Source organism: Oscarella lobularis, chromosome 8 (genome assembly GCF_947507565.1).
Source record: "Oscarella lobularis chromosome 8, ooOscLobu1.1, whole genome shotgun sequence".
NCBI lineage: Eukaryota > Metazoa > Porifera > Homoscleromorpha > Homosclerophorida > Oscarellidae > Oscarella > Oscarella lobularis.
In genome coordinates, this window is record NC_089182.1 from 1,279,246 (window position 1) to 1,294,665 (window position 15,420).

The window sequence follows — 15,420 nt, forward strand, 5'->3', positions numbered from 1 at the left end:
CCAACGTTTTCGCTGGGGTCGTCCCTGGGAGTGGTTCCGGAACGGGTGGTGGCAAAAATTGCAGCCCGCGAGTACGTAGACCTAGCGGAATTGCTGCCGGATAAGAGCTGCTGAGGCTCAAAGGCAAGCGGGAAGGTGGCTTACTCCAAGCTCTGGTTTTAGGGCGTCTCTGCGGCGCATCTCTTCAGTCTCGCAAGGGGTCCAGGCGTTCGCGTCATTTGCCATAGTCAAGTGCGATATGCTGGATAGGGGTTGGAGAGCGGTTGCATTGGAATTCCGAGCGTTCTTATGGTCGATACGTCGCGGGCTGGTGGCGGCATGCTCTCCGTCAAAGCCCAAGGTCCTGAAGTAGCCCAGCGCCCAAGCCAGGCAAGCGAAATGTTAAGATACATCAGGCTGATTGTTTGCATGGCGGAAAAATCCCGGCCGGGCGGATTGCTTACAGTAGGTACAATAAGTTTTCCGCCAGAAGGCGGCGGCGGAACCGCACCTGACATAAACAAGCAGACATTTTCACGTCGTTTGTCATCGCCCCGGAGGGGCTGGCGTACTCAAATTGTGGAGCAAGCAACCACAAGGCGGCGGATTGCGCCTTACGCGCCAACGAGTCGAACATGTTGGCGAAGACGGCGGGCAAGCAAAATCGCGAAGTTTGACAACTCTTAAACTACACGCAGAGAGGCTGCCGCTTTGGCGCAAACTGCATCTTTCTTCATGTGTGCTATAAGTGCGAAAAGGGGCATTACGCGGCCGACTGCACGTTGCCCGGAACGCTGCAGCCAACCCCGCAGGAACAGCGAGACCCGTCGCGTCGGCCGCAGTAGTAGGCGCACAAGAAGGTGCGCGCCGCTCGCATTGTTCGGTTGGCTGGGGTTGCCGTATGTCGCGAGTAGACGCGCGGATTGTCGTTATATCAGTGCAGTAAAGGTCGTAATGGTGGTAGATCTGTGCGGTCTTACGGCGGAAGTGCATTGCTTGTGGGGTCGGCGTTGGAGACGTAGAAGGCAGCGAACAGAACAACAACTCCGCGCTCGGAGGTCTGGGCGTCGTCGTCGTCGTCTTCTGTGATGCCCAACGCGTGGGTCGTTCCCATGCAGAGCCATCCGGATCAGCGTTTTGCGGCATGACTGAAGCCCGGGCAGACCGGGAGATTCAGGATTCGCTATGGCGGCCCGGTCGTCTTGCGAACTCGAGCGGGGCGTAGCCTTCCGTCGGCGCGCCAACATCCAGCGGTCGTAGACAACTACGTAGCTATTGCAGCGCAAACAGCATAACGCGCAGTGCTTAAAAACAAAGATAAGATCCGCGCTAAGGGAGCGTACCTATCGGCAAGTGTTTGATTCCACGGAGGCACGGCTTCGGGGGCAAACAAGTAGTGATCCGTCTTGGGAGAGGGCACGGTGGCTCGGAGGAGCTACCGTGACTGGTTGGGGGACTTCATTCGGCGTAGCTCGAATCCATCCGACGGGATCAGTGACAAGCCTGTCGGGGGAGCAGGACCAACTTTCTCTGAGCATGCTCACCGCGAGTGAGGTAATAATAGGCATTAGCCAATAAGAATTCAAAGACGCGTTCATTGAAATGCTTTTGGCTCTGATAAGGTCTAGAGTCCCTAGGCAGATGTTAATCCCACTTTATCTTGCGAGAAGAAGCCTGAACGTTTATATCAGCCTCGAGCTATTTTTGTTACATCGCAGATTAGCAGATAATCGGCCTGAAAGACTGAAACCCGACTGTAGCTACAGAACAAAGCTTTCTATTTTTGGCGAATAATCACTGAAATCTCGCGAACGTTTGCAGCGATGTTTACCATGTGCCGCTCAATTGATTTTGGGCGACAACTCAGAAGAATAGGTCCGCGATTCCATTTTTGCGCTTTCCGCACCTGACGCCGAAAGTTTGCTGCCTATGGCCCCGAGGCCGCGAGTCCCACTCAGTTTTGATCAGCCTTGACGTACCCTACCGTGGGCGCCTTTGAATTCTCATTGGCTAATGCCTATTATTACCTCACTCGCGGTGAGCATGCTCAGTGAAAGTTGGTCCTGCTGTCGGGATAGTCTCGTTCCCAGCCCCCTCCCCCCTCCGTTAATATCACTACGGGAGAGGGTCTGGGGACATGCCTTTGATCTTGTTTGCACCGCTCCCCCGATTTTTGGAGGAATAATTGGTAGTGACGTAGGTGCCGCGAAGTCGCAAGTGTACGCGCGAAGTAGCAAGTGCACACGCGATTCAGCGTTGCGCGTCGATTTCTAGCTACATTACGGATCGCGAGAATCTCGCTCTATAGGATATGCAAAGGGGCGCTGCAGAACGGTTTCGCCGGTAGGAGTCGGTTAGTGCGGTGCGAGATAAGCGCACACGAGCGCAGATCTCCCCCAGACTCACTCCCCCGTAGTGATATTTAACGGAGGGGGCTGGGAACGAGACTACTGTCGGGAGGCGGCTCCCCATGCGCGCGTTAGGCCAAACCTTCGCAGCGAGGGCCAGCGACGACCACAGGTAAGAAGATAGAGGATCAAGAGGGATAGAAAACTCTCTATTACGTGACCGTTTTTGTGTCCCCATGACTGATGCGGTCATAGTGACGATTTTCCCGTATGTTTTTACCTTTTCTGTGGGTTTCGGTATGAGTTCGAACTGCGATCATTACAAGAAAAATCAAAAATCTATTGGTCGATTAATTAAATAGTACGAGAAGTTACAGAGACGGCTCCTGTTCTTGGCTGCGCCTCCTACCTTTCGCTGGCGCCCAGTTTTCAGCGATACCGGCGCGCGTTACTACTGTGCGTGCCAGCCTATATGTATGAGAGAGGGATTGGCAACTCCCTCAGTCACGTGATATTTGCGCGTAGCTAGGTGTGACTCGTCGCAATGAAAGACTTCATCTAGGCTATTACTTGCCTTTGCGAAGAGACTATCGTTCTCGCAGGCGCCCCCAGAGCCATAGCCATAGTGATGAAGCAGCTGTCTTCGAAGGTGAAGAGCTCCCTGGATGATCCAAAAGTTCGCGAAAACGCCGAAGGCATCGTTTCCGTCATCAATTCGTGCGTGCAACGCGGTCTGACGAAGAAAACGATTACTTTTCAGCGAGAGCAATCCTCTCTGGCCTTTCAGGAAGCGGCTCTCACCACCCTTCCTCCCTTGAGGGACAGGATCTTTACCCTCCTAGAGATAGAATGCAGCGATCTTATTTTCAGCCAGTCGATGAATCAGCGACTTTTTGGCGCTATTTTTGAACGACAACTTCGTTTTCGCTTTGGCAAGGAAGGAGATAGTGCAGCAAAAGCTTGTGAAAGAGAGCCCAACGAGGCGGAGCGAAATATTCTCCGGTATACATGTGTGGGTACGTCCCCTTTTCTCTTAAAAAGAAGTTCTCTGGCAATGACGTTTTTGTTTGCTGCCTTGACGGAATGCGATTAGAATGTGAGAGGAATACTCTTCCTGATCATTCGTACTCTGACCCGTCCACAGTAAGCTCTTCTGCTTGGCTGTCACGCATATCGCGTGGAAGTCTTTTTGAAGTAAACGACGCCGCGTTTAGTTTTTTTCTATGCCTTGAGAGACAGGTTGCTAACAAACTGCCAGCGTTTCTGCTTAAGCAAACAAGCAGCATCAGAGATTTCAACGCCGAGGTGGCCCAGTCTTCGCAACTGTCACAAGCGTGGCAACCACTGTCAGAATGCGTAGAAGACGATTTCGCATCTCATTCTCTATATGAAGAAGTTATTTCTCTCTATGTCACTATAAGGGGCATGCTATTACGGCCAGCTGGCTTGAACAGTTCCAACAGGAAAGATACTGCCAGATAAAGCCAAAATGTCCTTGCGTAAATCTGTTCGCGTGAGGGACGAATAAAAATATATAATGTAGATATATATCTGTCTGTCTAGGTCGTGTCCGATTTCTCTGCCAACCTTGCTTTCTTACCACCTCGTCGGGGAAGAGCGCTGTCATCGATGACTTCTTCTGGATATCGAAGACGCTTTCTTGAAGAGTTCCCTCTGACAGGATCAAGCGCCAGCGACCCTTGCATATGGAACGATAAACCGGCAAATATTATCATTCTTTATATGTTTGTAACAGTTTATGTTGGTAATAGATGTAAATATCTTTGTAACGTTCTTTATTCTTTACGAAGACATTTATTTTTATTCGTTACGGGGACGATTATATTTATTTGTTACGGGGACGTTTATATTTATTCGTTACGGGGACGTTTATATTTATTCGTAACGGGGACGTTTATGTTTATTCGTTACGGGGACGTTTATACTTATTCGTTACGGGGACGTTTATATTTATTCGTTACGGGGACAAGTATTTACGTATACACACATTATTTGTCGAAATTCACAGCTATAACAGCAAAGAAAAAATTATTTTCTAACGTTTGTTAGTTTTTTTCAGCAGTCGTAAGTTTTTGCAAAAATTAGCAAACGTTGATTTCTTTAACGGCAATTTTAATCGATCAAAACTTGAAACCAAGAGAGAGCTCAAATTCTTTACGTTACACTTGATGTGTTAAAGTTTTTTTACGCAAAAGATCGATTATTAAAAAACATTACTGACAGTGAATTTTTTAATGGTGAGTCACTTCTAAACTAAATATCCGATTTCAACAATTTTTGCACACTTTAAGCTTTCTACTAATTAATTAAGGGTAAGTAACATCAGTGATTTTCAGCAATACTGCTATGAATCACAACCAACTTCGCAAATCGCTTAGAGTTACATGAATGTTGCTGAAAAATTTGAGAGTGGCGCTTGGCTGCACGTCGATTTGCGAAGCGGAAGCTGTAGCCGATGCTTATTTGCACGGTTCAATGTTAATGTAGGCAAGTAGTGATTTCAAGGCGAGAAATCAGCACTTTTCGCATAGGGGCAATAAAGGCTTACAGATTTTGCTCCAAAGTACGCGGTTTAGAGATAAGGCAGTGATAAGTGTATTTTCATTGCAACATAGAGCGACGTTTTCTTTCGGAAATCGCAGGATTTAAAGGTGCCTTGAAAGTTGTAACGCGCGTTAGAGAAGACTTGTCAGCCGTTTTCAATGAAAAACCGACGAATCGATTCATCGCTAAGTTTCAAATGTATTTTTGTGGTCATTTTGAAGATATCGTCAGTAAATTTCACGTCCTTTACACATTAGCTTTATTCGCTAAATCCTGCGAATATTTCTAATCAGCAGCATAGGCGTTGCTTTACAGTTGCTTATGTTATGTTTTCGCTTACGTTAAAATAACTGTAATCCTGACGCAGGGTACAGAATGATGTCCGGCCTGCTTTTCGCAAAAGGATGTCGAGTTCAGCAGCACCGTATCCGCGAGTCCATGGCCCGCTGTGATCCACAAGGTGTGTGCCTCCGGTGGATTAGGGCTGCTCATCGTCGTCGAGCTTATTCCGTTTTGGGGCCACAGGCATTATGGCACATAGACGGGCATCATAAATTAATCAAGTATGTGCTAGTGAGATGTCTCTATTCAACAGTGGAACTGATACGGGTGGTTTAGGTGGAGGTTCGTCGTTCATGGAGGAGTCGATGGTTTCTCAAGAGTTCCTGTTTTTCTCCACTGCTCGACAAATAACAAGGCGTCGACGGTTTTGCGTCTATTCAACGAAGCGGTCAGAGAGTTTGGACTGCTTGCTCGTGTCCGCAGTGATCAGGGTGGTGAAAATTACGACGTTGGATGGGCAATGCTGAGTCATGCAAAAAGAGGAATTGGGACAATGATTGTGGGTCGTAGTGTCCACAACCAAAGGATTGAAAGGTTGTGGAGAGATGTCCACTTCGGCGTCATTCAATTCTACAAAGATTTATTTCACCATATGGAAGGCTGTGGTTGTCTTGATCCAAATAGCGAACGAGACCTCTTTGCTCTTCATTTTTTTACGGCCCTCGAATAAATCGTCACTTGGAAACTTGGAGAAAGGGATGGATTCATCATAAGATCAGTGGAGTGGGCAAGTCACCAATGCAACTATGGGTGCAAGGAATGCAAAAGCTGGCAAATTGACGTTGCCTGATATATTTCTTCTTATGAAGTTGACGAGCTCACGCGTTCTGTTGACCCGCTGTGTTCCAGCTCCAACTTCGGAATGGACATCTATCTACAGGTTCAGCATTTTTTGTCTCGCGCGGTTACTGAGAAATGCAATAGGCTACGTAGAGCACGTTTGCGCGGTGTACTATTCATTGATTGATATAAGTGGGTATACGTACGTGCGCATGCGTACCCAACACGTCAGATAGTCGCCATTTTGCTTTTCCTATGAAGGACAACATTCGTCGAGCTACTGCTTTTATGGATCAAGCCGCGGCCGCACTGCGCAGTGAGTCAGTCGAAAGGACTCCTGCGGGATCGTCAGCACTGTCCGCTGTTGCAACGTCGGCGACGACACCATCAATAGGTATGTAAAGTATTTTTGCTTTTCTTTCTTTGCAAAGGCGTTCTTTCCCAGCTTCGTCGAGCGCCTTGGTGTCAAGTGTTGGGTTGTAGTGAAGGACGTGTACTACCCTCTAAAGTGCGCTAATTCCGTCGCTAATTATACCAATGGGTGGGGGTCGTGTACTACCAATTACCGCGCCTCCCTCGTGCCGCACGCGACAGGCTTGCGAATGTGTCAGTATTGCATCTTCTTATTGTCTGTTGGCAACTGCTGCGATGGCTCGGGCTGCTGGCGCTCACGGAGCTCTACCTCGCATGAACTACGTGGACTTGGTTAGGACGGTCACCGATTCTGACACAGCAGTAGCTTGGCTCCGGCAACAGAGTCTTCTTGCCGATCACCACGTGTGCGTATGCGGCCGACCGTGCTGCGAAGTTCGTCGGCCGGGTTACCCTGAAGGTCGAGCGTGGAGATGTCCGAGGAAAGGCTGTCAGAAAGTTCGATCGCTACGCCACGTAAGGATTGTCTGTTTTTTAACCAGCCACTTGCAACTGTTGATCTGATACTTAGGGCAGCTTTTTTCTGAGTCCAAGGTGTCGCTTGAGAAATTGGTTCGATTAATTCACCTGTAGTCGACGAAGTCTCGAGCTGGTCAAGTTAAGGACGATCTTGAGCTGTCGAATCACACCGCGATTGACTGGCTGAATTTCATGTGAGACGTATGCGCTCAGTATCTCCTTGACCACCCCGTCGAAATAGGGGAGTTGGCTTGGAGGTGGAGATTGATGAATCGAAATTCGGGCGTCGCAAATATCACAGGGGGCGTTATGTAGAGGGACATTGGGTGTTTGGCGGAACGGAAAGAGGCTCGGGGAACGCTTTCATGGTGGAAGTACAAGCTCGAGATGCTCAGACGCTGTTGCCAATTATTCGACAGCACATTCGTCCTGGAACCCGCATCTACTCGGATGAGTGGCGCGCATACAGAGCAATTCAGGCGCGGCCTGGAAGGCAGTACGGCCACACCACTGTCAATCATTCGCGCCACTTCGTCGATCCTGCTACCGGCGCGCACACGCAGAATGTAGAGGGTATGTGGTCAACCTGCAAAAGAATGATGAGGAGTCTTAACGTCATGCATTCGCGCCTATTAGACACATACCTACAGGAATTCATGTGGCGAAGACAGTTTGATCAAGGAGGAACAAGTGCCTTCTGGAATATCATTGCACATTCGTGAACAATATCCTTTGTGACTCTATTCATTGTTTTCTGTTGTCGATTGCCGTATTGTGCGTAAGTGGAGCTGATGTTTCAGCCTGTTGTTGTGACACATGAATCCAATGCAGTTTGACACAAGGGAGGCGCGGTAATCGGTAGTACGCGACCCCCACCCATTGGTATAATTAGCGACGGAATTAGCGCACTTTAGAGGGTAGTACACGTCCTTCACTACAACCGCAAACGCAAAGGACGCGGTCGTGAAAAGACGTGGAAAAAGGTGTTTTTCTGCGTCGCCGACTCGGATTCCGACGCTATGCCGACTCCATCTATCAAGGTCGCCCTTCAAGAAAGTGGATTGAAGAACTGGTTCGAAAAGTCTGGCGCAACAACCTTATAAGTTAGTAGCATTTGACATTGACAATGGCGGTTTTCAAGATTCTGGCTGCAAAGAATGATGACGACCTTGTAGCTGTTGTGACCGAATCCACGCACGAGACCTTCTTCGATGAATGTGGTAACGAAAGACCACTCGCGGCTGCAAAGATGGCATGGAAATCCGAACTAGTACAAATGCTTACGTTCCACTTCAGCCTTGCCAAATTGTAAGGCGCAATAGATCAGTTTCGCGAAGGATTAGGAACTCTGGGTGTACTGGAAGCGATACAAGACAATGCACAGGCAATGAAGCCATTCTTCTTGTGGTGCGAAACAAAACTTACAGCAGGTATCATATGTAGTTATATTCGTCGTTTTCCCGACTCTCCTTTGAATGCAGATTTGCTCTTGAATCTATTCCGGCAAGGGGAAATTGTTTACGCAGACAAAGTAGACGAAATGCTGTGGAAAAAGAGAGAGAAGCATTTATTCTCTTCGAATATTTTCTTCAAGAATGTGAAGGCACAGTAAGGGAAAGACGAAATACGGTTTTTAGATGATTATCGCGTTTTGTGTTCTGTTGAAGATGTGTTTGTTTTCTGCACGGGAACCTCGCGACCCCCGCCTTTGGGATTTGGTCGTCGAATGACGATGCAGTTTACACATTCAGGCGTGACGCCAACGAGTTGCACTTGCGCTCTCACTCTAACGTTGCCAACAACGCAGGTTGATAGCGAAGCTGCTTTCTTCCGAAATTTGGCCACGATCTGTTTGGACAAATCTGAATGAAAACTAACTTGTTCGTCTTTCTTCGTCAATCGTCTAAGACATCTGTTACTTTGATTAGCGTTCTTTTGGCCAAATTCTTAAATTCAGAGTTTATTGTCTTTAATTCAGAGTTCATTGTCAGACTTTATGATTTATCATTAATGTTCTAATAATGAAGATTGAAAATGGCAATAATAATAATAATAGTGATCATGGTTATGATGATGAACCATGATCCAAACCTTGCAACGAAATTCCGACGATTTCATGAGAACCAGAGAAGTGAAAAGGAACCGCCTGAGAAACTGCAAGAGAAACGGCATAAAAAGCCGCATGAAAAATCGAAATAAAAACCGCATGAGAAACCGCATGAAAAACCGCATAAAAAATCGAAAACCAACTTTAAAATAGAAAACCGAATCAAGAATTGAATGCCGCAATTTTGGCGGAAATGACGCGCCATACAAACGCACATTAACCTTTCGATTAGTAGCAGGGACCAATCTGAAGCGTCAAATCCACGAATCCTCATCGTGCATCCATCGGCAACTTCCACGTTGGCCAGTTCGCTCTACGGCGAGGCGTGATATTCTTTCTGTATCTGCTAGAGCACATCCATTGTTCGCTCCGGAATCGATGAGAGCGTTCAAAGCATCTGATTGCAAAAGGCCTTTTCCTTAGAGCCGTTCAATATTGATAACTTAAAGCGGACACTCCGGAAATTGCGGAAAGCGATGGGTCAGCGCGGTTAACGTTGTACGACAAAGTTTGGTACTTGTGGCCGTGGTTTGCGGGGTCGTTATTTGAAGCGCTTTTGTCGCCGCCAGAATCGAAAATGAAGGAAGTTGCAGCCACACTGGATTTGTGGTTGCAGCCTCTGTGGTAGCATAACAAACTGTGCGTAGGGCGAGGGTGTTGGTGTCTGGTAGGCTGGAAGGGTCGAAGGCGATCCGTATCGAGCTGGTTCGTACGGATAAGACGACGCTTGCTGCAGTTGCGACGGACAGTGGGGTTAGTAGCAACGTAAGATTAAATTCTTCTTCGATAGTTTCTATCATCCGACGATTTCGCGACGTGGCAAACGAACGTCCACGTCGGATACGTTGCACGCAAGTCGTCGATGGAATGGGGTTGCGATCAAAGATGGGCGTTTCGATATAAAAATATCGATATCAACGATATTGGAAGTTCAATATCGTATATCGATTTTGATATCGTATATCGATACCAGAGATATACTGTATGTCTGTCCATTCTCTCAACACGCGCGCCAAATAATTGCTATTTGATTTGTACTTTTCATAGAACACGTGGCTTCCTACGGGCAGTTTACACCCTAGGTCCCGCACGTTTTCAGCATGTCTGCCAAACGAAAAAGAAGCCGAGTGTGGGAGTACTTTTCGACTGTCTCTGACGGTCGCGTGTCCTGCAATATCTGCAAATCGGAACTGAAGACGTCGGGAAACACGACAAACACGACAAAGCACCTAGAACCGAAGCATGGTGAAATCTTACTGCGTTCAAAAGAAATTGATTGCTAGGAGCCGGTTCTCAGGGCTGACGATTACATTCACCTCAGAGATGCTCTACAGAACGAACGAAGTCCAGATAGCGTAGGTCAGCGAATAATTCTCCCATCGACATTCACTGGAAGTCCTCGCTACATGCATGAACGCCTGCAAGACGCAATGATCTACGTAAAGCATTACGGTCGCCATGACTTATTTATAACTATGACCTGCAATCCGAAGTGGCCAGAAATACAGAGAGAACTTTAATAAAAATCAAAAGCCACAAGACCGTCACGATTTGATAGCAAGAGTGTTTCACCTAAAAGTTCATTCGTAAATAGGAGAGGCGTTCGCTTTTAATTTTGGCGTACATGTCTACGAAGAACTGTTGGGACAACTTGCCCGCGCGATGTAGAATGTTGAAGTTGTGTTCGCGGCACATGGCTCTATAGCTATAGTATTGCAGAGGAGAGATATCTTCGTTTTTATAGATTTTCCTCCCGAGTGGCGGGATTAACCTGCATATCTGCAAATAATAGCCATCTTCACCGCGAGGAAATAAAAGAGGATATTGGAGGGAGTCATATAGTCGATGAGTTTCGGAAACTCTTTTGAGACAACTATCTCGCTGATTCAAAACGATATCTCGAAAGTTGCCCTCAGTACCCTTAACAATTAGCGCTGCAACTTCAGGAGCCGAAGGAGCATTGAAGCGTCTGGGGTGTTCTCCGGTGGGAGTTTTGTCTGCGCGAATAACCATTTTTTTATTTTGGGGTAAGTTTTTCTCTAGAGCGGTTTTGAAGAGCGACACGTTCGGATTGTATTCGCGAAGCATCTCTTGGATACTGAAGAGCGTCGGTCTCATTAAGTGTGACGGAGAAGACTGCGAATGAAGTCGGCATTCTACTTGCTGTGCTTGATCTTCCATGAAGTAAATTTGAAGAAACGAAGGTTCGGTGCCGGCTTGCAGAGCTAGAGGACCTATTCGATGGTAAACTTGTCCTTGAATTTTGAATGTTTGCATAAAACCATGTTCAAATATTCTTCGATCGGCTCCAAAGGAAGTCATTTGGAAGAAAGAGTTGTACTTACGAATATGGTCACGAAACTGGAGAGCTTCAGTGTCGAAATCTGTGAGGAGATGCAGTAGTGGCTGAGGCGGGGGGAGAACGGCGGAAGGCACACCTTGCCAAGAGCGCAGCACATGGAAGGAGATTCATTTCGCCATCTTTTAGCCTCGCAGTATTTGCACAGAACTGGCATGGCACCGACGTCTGCGCGAGAAAAGTTTATATGAGTTGAGGATCCATACGGAATGTTTTCCTTATACGGGCGTTTGTATTCTTTGAGAACTTTTGACCGTTTGACCGTTTCTCCTTTCGGAGACGAGAGAAAGCTAGTAAGTTTCCAACTGCTCCAAGTGAGTGCAGGCAATAAAACAGAATTTACCGTTTTCTGCTTCATCCATTTCCAGATTGCTTGTAAGGTTTGATACGTCGTGTTTCAGCGTCGCTAAATCAAGGTTATCTCGCGATGTTACAAATTAAGGTATATCTGCACCGAGATAAGACTTGGCACCCGCGGCCTCTTCCTGGAATGCGTCTCTCTGAAACATTAGCTGCTGCAATTGGACAGACGCCGCGAAAGTTGCTCCTGCATGGTTTTGAGCAAGTTCTACAAGTGAGAACGATAGATTTCCTAAATGTACATAATATATGAGTAAATATGACTTCAGATTCTCTCTGGGTTCCTGTCCCCGGTTCTTCGGCTTCAGGTAAATTCTATATAGACAAAACTTTATAGTCGACACATATATTACTGCCGCTATATAACGCGAACTTCAGCCTGAGACTCAATCGCCGAGCGTTTCGCAGGCGGGCGATGCAAGGGATGGGCGGTGACTTGTTCCATAGAATCGATGGTATCGAAATGGCTTCGACAGAGGAACGCGGCGGACTGACCAACGATGTCGTCGAGAACGGCGAAGAGGCGCTCGGGACAAGCGCTTAGGGAACCACGGCACCTAGCAGAATCGAAAAGAACGCAGCATTTATTGGATGTACCCTTAGCGATCCTGTAGTGCTCGAGGCAAAGAGCGACGTCGTCTACGAATCCGCATTCGCGACTTCTTCGTCCCGAAAAGGACGCGATCTTCCCAAAGCACAGGCGACGAGCACGAGTGCCAGGAAGACCAGTAAAAGCATGGGAGATCAGTTTGCATAGCGTAAGACAGCTGAGAGCGAGTCAATCGAGCAGGCGTCTGCGCGTATCAAGGTCAGCTGAAATGCTTTTTATCGACCGTTAGAGCCGCTTTTTGAATGTATCGAGGTTTCGATCGCTCCGCGTAAGCGCAAAGCGTACATAAATGTAGCAGACTTCGTTATCTCTACTATCTAAGAATGGAAGCCCAACTTCCGACGCGTAGTACTCAATTGACGTCCTCTCGAAAAAAACGCGTGGATCTCGAATGAAAGAAAATTTAGCGAAGTCTGGATGTGCGAAAGTATGAGCTTATCCTGTTCGAATTGACCTTATCCGAGGCCATTTTCTGTGGGCGGGTCTTAATAGAATACACACAGTCGCGCTATTGGCCCATTAGTCATTGTTAGCAGAGCATGCGCGTTTGAAAGTCCGCCCTGCCTGCTACAGTACTGTACCAAAAAAGGTGACGTCACAATAGATAGAAACCCCAGATTGTTTTCGCAGAAGCGAGCACATGAAGAGAGATTGGGACCGTCGTCGTCTTCTAAGTTGCTTGGTAAAGAGAGTGAAACTTCGTCATCAGCTTTATAAGAATTGAAATATTACAGCTCCTTGTAATTTGAGTCGAACTCTTGGAATTTGTACGTAGTCCTCAGGGGAAAAGTGGTCTGAGCAGACTTGACTGTGCGGAGTGACATCGTCTTCTTGCTATTTTAGACGGCTAAGCCACTTTCGTCGGCGTAAAGGACTTCTTGGGAAATGGTGAAAACTATGACCAGCTCTCAAAGTTCTGAAATTAGAACAGGCCTTGCAAAAATTCGAAAGAGCTGCGAAAGGGAAAGCTGCCATCGAGAAGCATATAAGAAAAGCAGCCAAAGCGAAGAAGACAAAAAACGATGGGCCATTGGTAAGAGAATCGAGAAATTCCTAGGTGCATATCTAGATTAGACAATTATATTAGATGCTTACCTGCTCAGCTTCGCAGACCAATGACTCCGGAATAGATCTTGGTCCAGCGTCGAAGCGGGGCCAATCCGTTGAACCAGCTCAGAACGCTACCGGAAATTCAGCGGGGCATATTCCACCTCCGTCGTGGTGGTCAAAGATCAGTAGACGAAAGCGGTGACTTGGACGTAACCAAACTAGAGTAAAAAAGACATAAGATACAGGTGTTAAGTAGTATTATAATGGGTAATTTGTGTGTATTTGTGACAACGTGTGCCATACCTGCATTGTCGACGTGCTGACCTACTAATAAACGATAATGATAAAACGAATTTAAAGAGTACGTACATAACCTAACCACCTACCTCCTTGCAAAGGAGAGCGAATGAAAAATACGAACAAAGAGCTAGCAGTGAAGTATGAGATGAAAAATAAAGCATGCATATAAAGTAGAGAAACTCGGGAATCTTATATCAACGTTTAATCTAATTTTAAGCGAATACCGTTTTCGCTGTGCTGCTGAGACTCTCCGCCACAAGACTTGCAAAGATCTTCGACTGACGCATCTTTGCCTGATCTTTTTCCACATAGACAGCATTTGATGTGCCCGCTCTTTCACGTCTCCCCTAGCTAACACTCTCCGAGATCATATCAATTGTATCTCCAACGTCGAGATACGGAACGACAAATTTCCATTAAAAACGTGATGGTTTCAGTAATGCCTAGCGCAATGAAAATATATTTATCGGTCCACTCAAACAAAGAAAATGTCACCGATTTTGCAAGGAAATAAATGGTGGACATTATAATACGCCAATAAGCTACAGAATAAAGCTCTATACGTCAGTCATGAAGATGTGTGCAGTTTATTAACCAGTGATGATGGGCTCCCAAAAACGTGAAAGACATTGACGTCCTTTGTTCCATTCAGGAAGAAGCTGATACAAGTTTTCTCGACACGCATCCAACACGGCATCACACGGCTTTTCTACAATTGTGATTCGCTCCCCTGACACCGTCGTGGCCTTCGCATGCTCTTTGCCAGTGGCATTAACGTTGCGGCAAATCTATCAATTTTGGTAATTTTTTGGCCAATCGACTGCCAAATTAGCAAGTAGATTGGCTGCTTTGTTGGCGCATTAATTTTTTCTCCTCTTAGGAGAGGGACGAGCCAGAGGCGCGAGAGACGAATGATTGTGGGCACATCTTCGTAACGTATAGCGTCTCGATGAAAGATACACAGGAACCCGTCGTGCAACAAGACTTGATGGTAGGTGTAAATTTGGTCTTATGGCTCGTCGTCATCAGAAAGATGTTGTGCACAAATAGTTTGTTTGGCGATATACTCTGCGGTGATTTTCAACCATTTGGCACACATGTGGCGGAAGATGAACTAAATCAGTATGCTTTTCCACACCAAAATACCTTCCACATAAGTACGACGAATCGCTCTTTGTCATGTTTTTTGCAAACTCTATTGAAGACGTGCACTGTCCCGGTGTTTGACCCTTCATTTATGTTCAGATTTGGCAGCGGAACTGCTTTGCTGACGCTTAGCCGCTGGAACGGGTAAGAAAACGCATGGTAAACATTTTTCCGCTTCAAAATGTCCATTTTTTGTCCTCAGACGACGGCAAAATGTAAGCTTCGGACATGTTGGCTCTCTTCTTCCGCCGAGCGCATCTACCGTTGGCGCGTCTTCCTGCAGGTGAAGCCACCGCAAGTGGCGGAGGCTCTCTTTAGCGTGGCCTTCACGATTTTTAGCCGGATGATAAAAAACAAGAAGCAGCGACGACATCCGGGGGCAAACAAACGCCCAAGTCAGATACGTCGGGCAAAAATTATCGATAGAATGAGGTCGCGTAAAAATTGCGATGAAGCGGAGCCGAATTTGCTCAGATGGAATCTTCTCGAAAACGACACTCCAGAAAGTGCCGATGTCAAAAATGTCGTACAGTTGTCCCTCTCTTATGTGTGATGGCGGAAGGAGAGTCGAACTCTGCAAATT

General features: G+C 46.9%; 1 long non-coding RNA gene across 1 annotated transcript; it reads left to right on the forward strand.

Moving 5' to 3' along the window:
- Window positions 1-7,879: 7,879 nt before the first annotated feature.
- LOC136189886 (uncharacterized) lies at window positions 7,880-8,708 on the forward strand. The gene is made up of 3 exons (XR_010670470.1): window positions 7,880-8,335; window positions 8,387-8,513; window positions 8,573-8,708. It is a non-coding gene; the product is annotated as an uncharacterized lncRNA (long non-coding RNA).
- The last annotated feature ends 6,712 nt before the right edge of the window (window positions 8,709-15,420 follow it).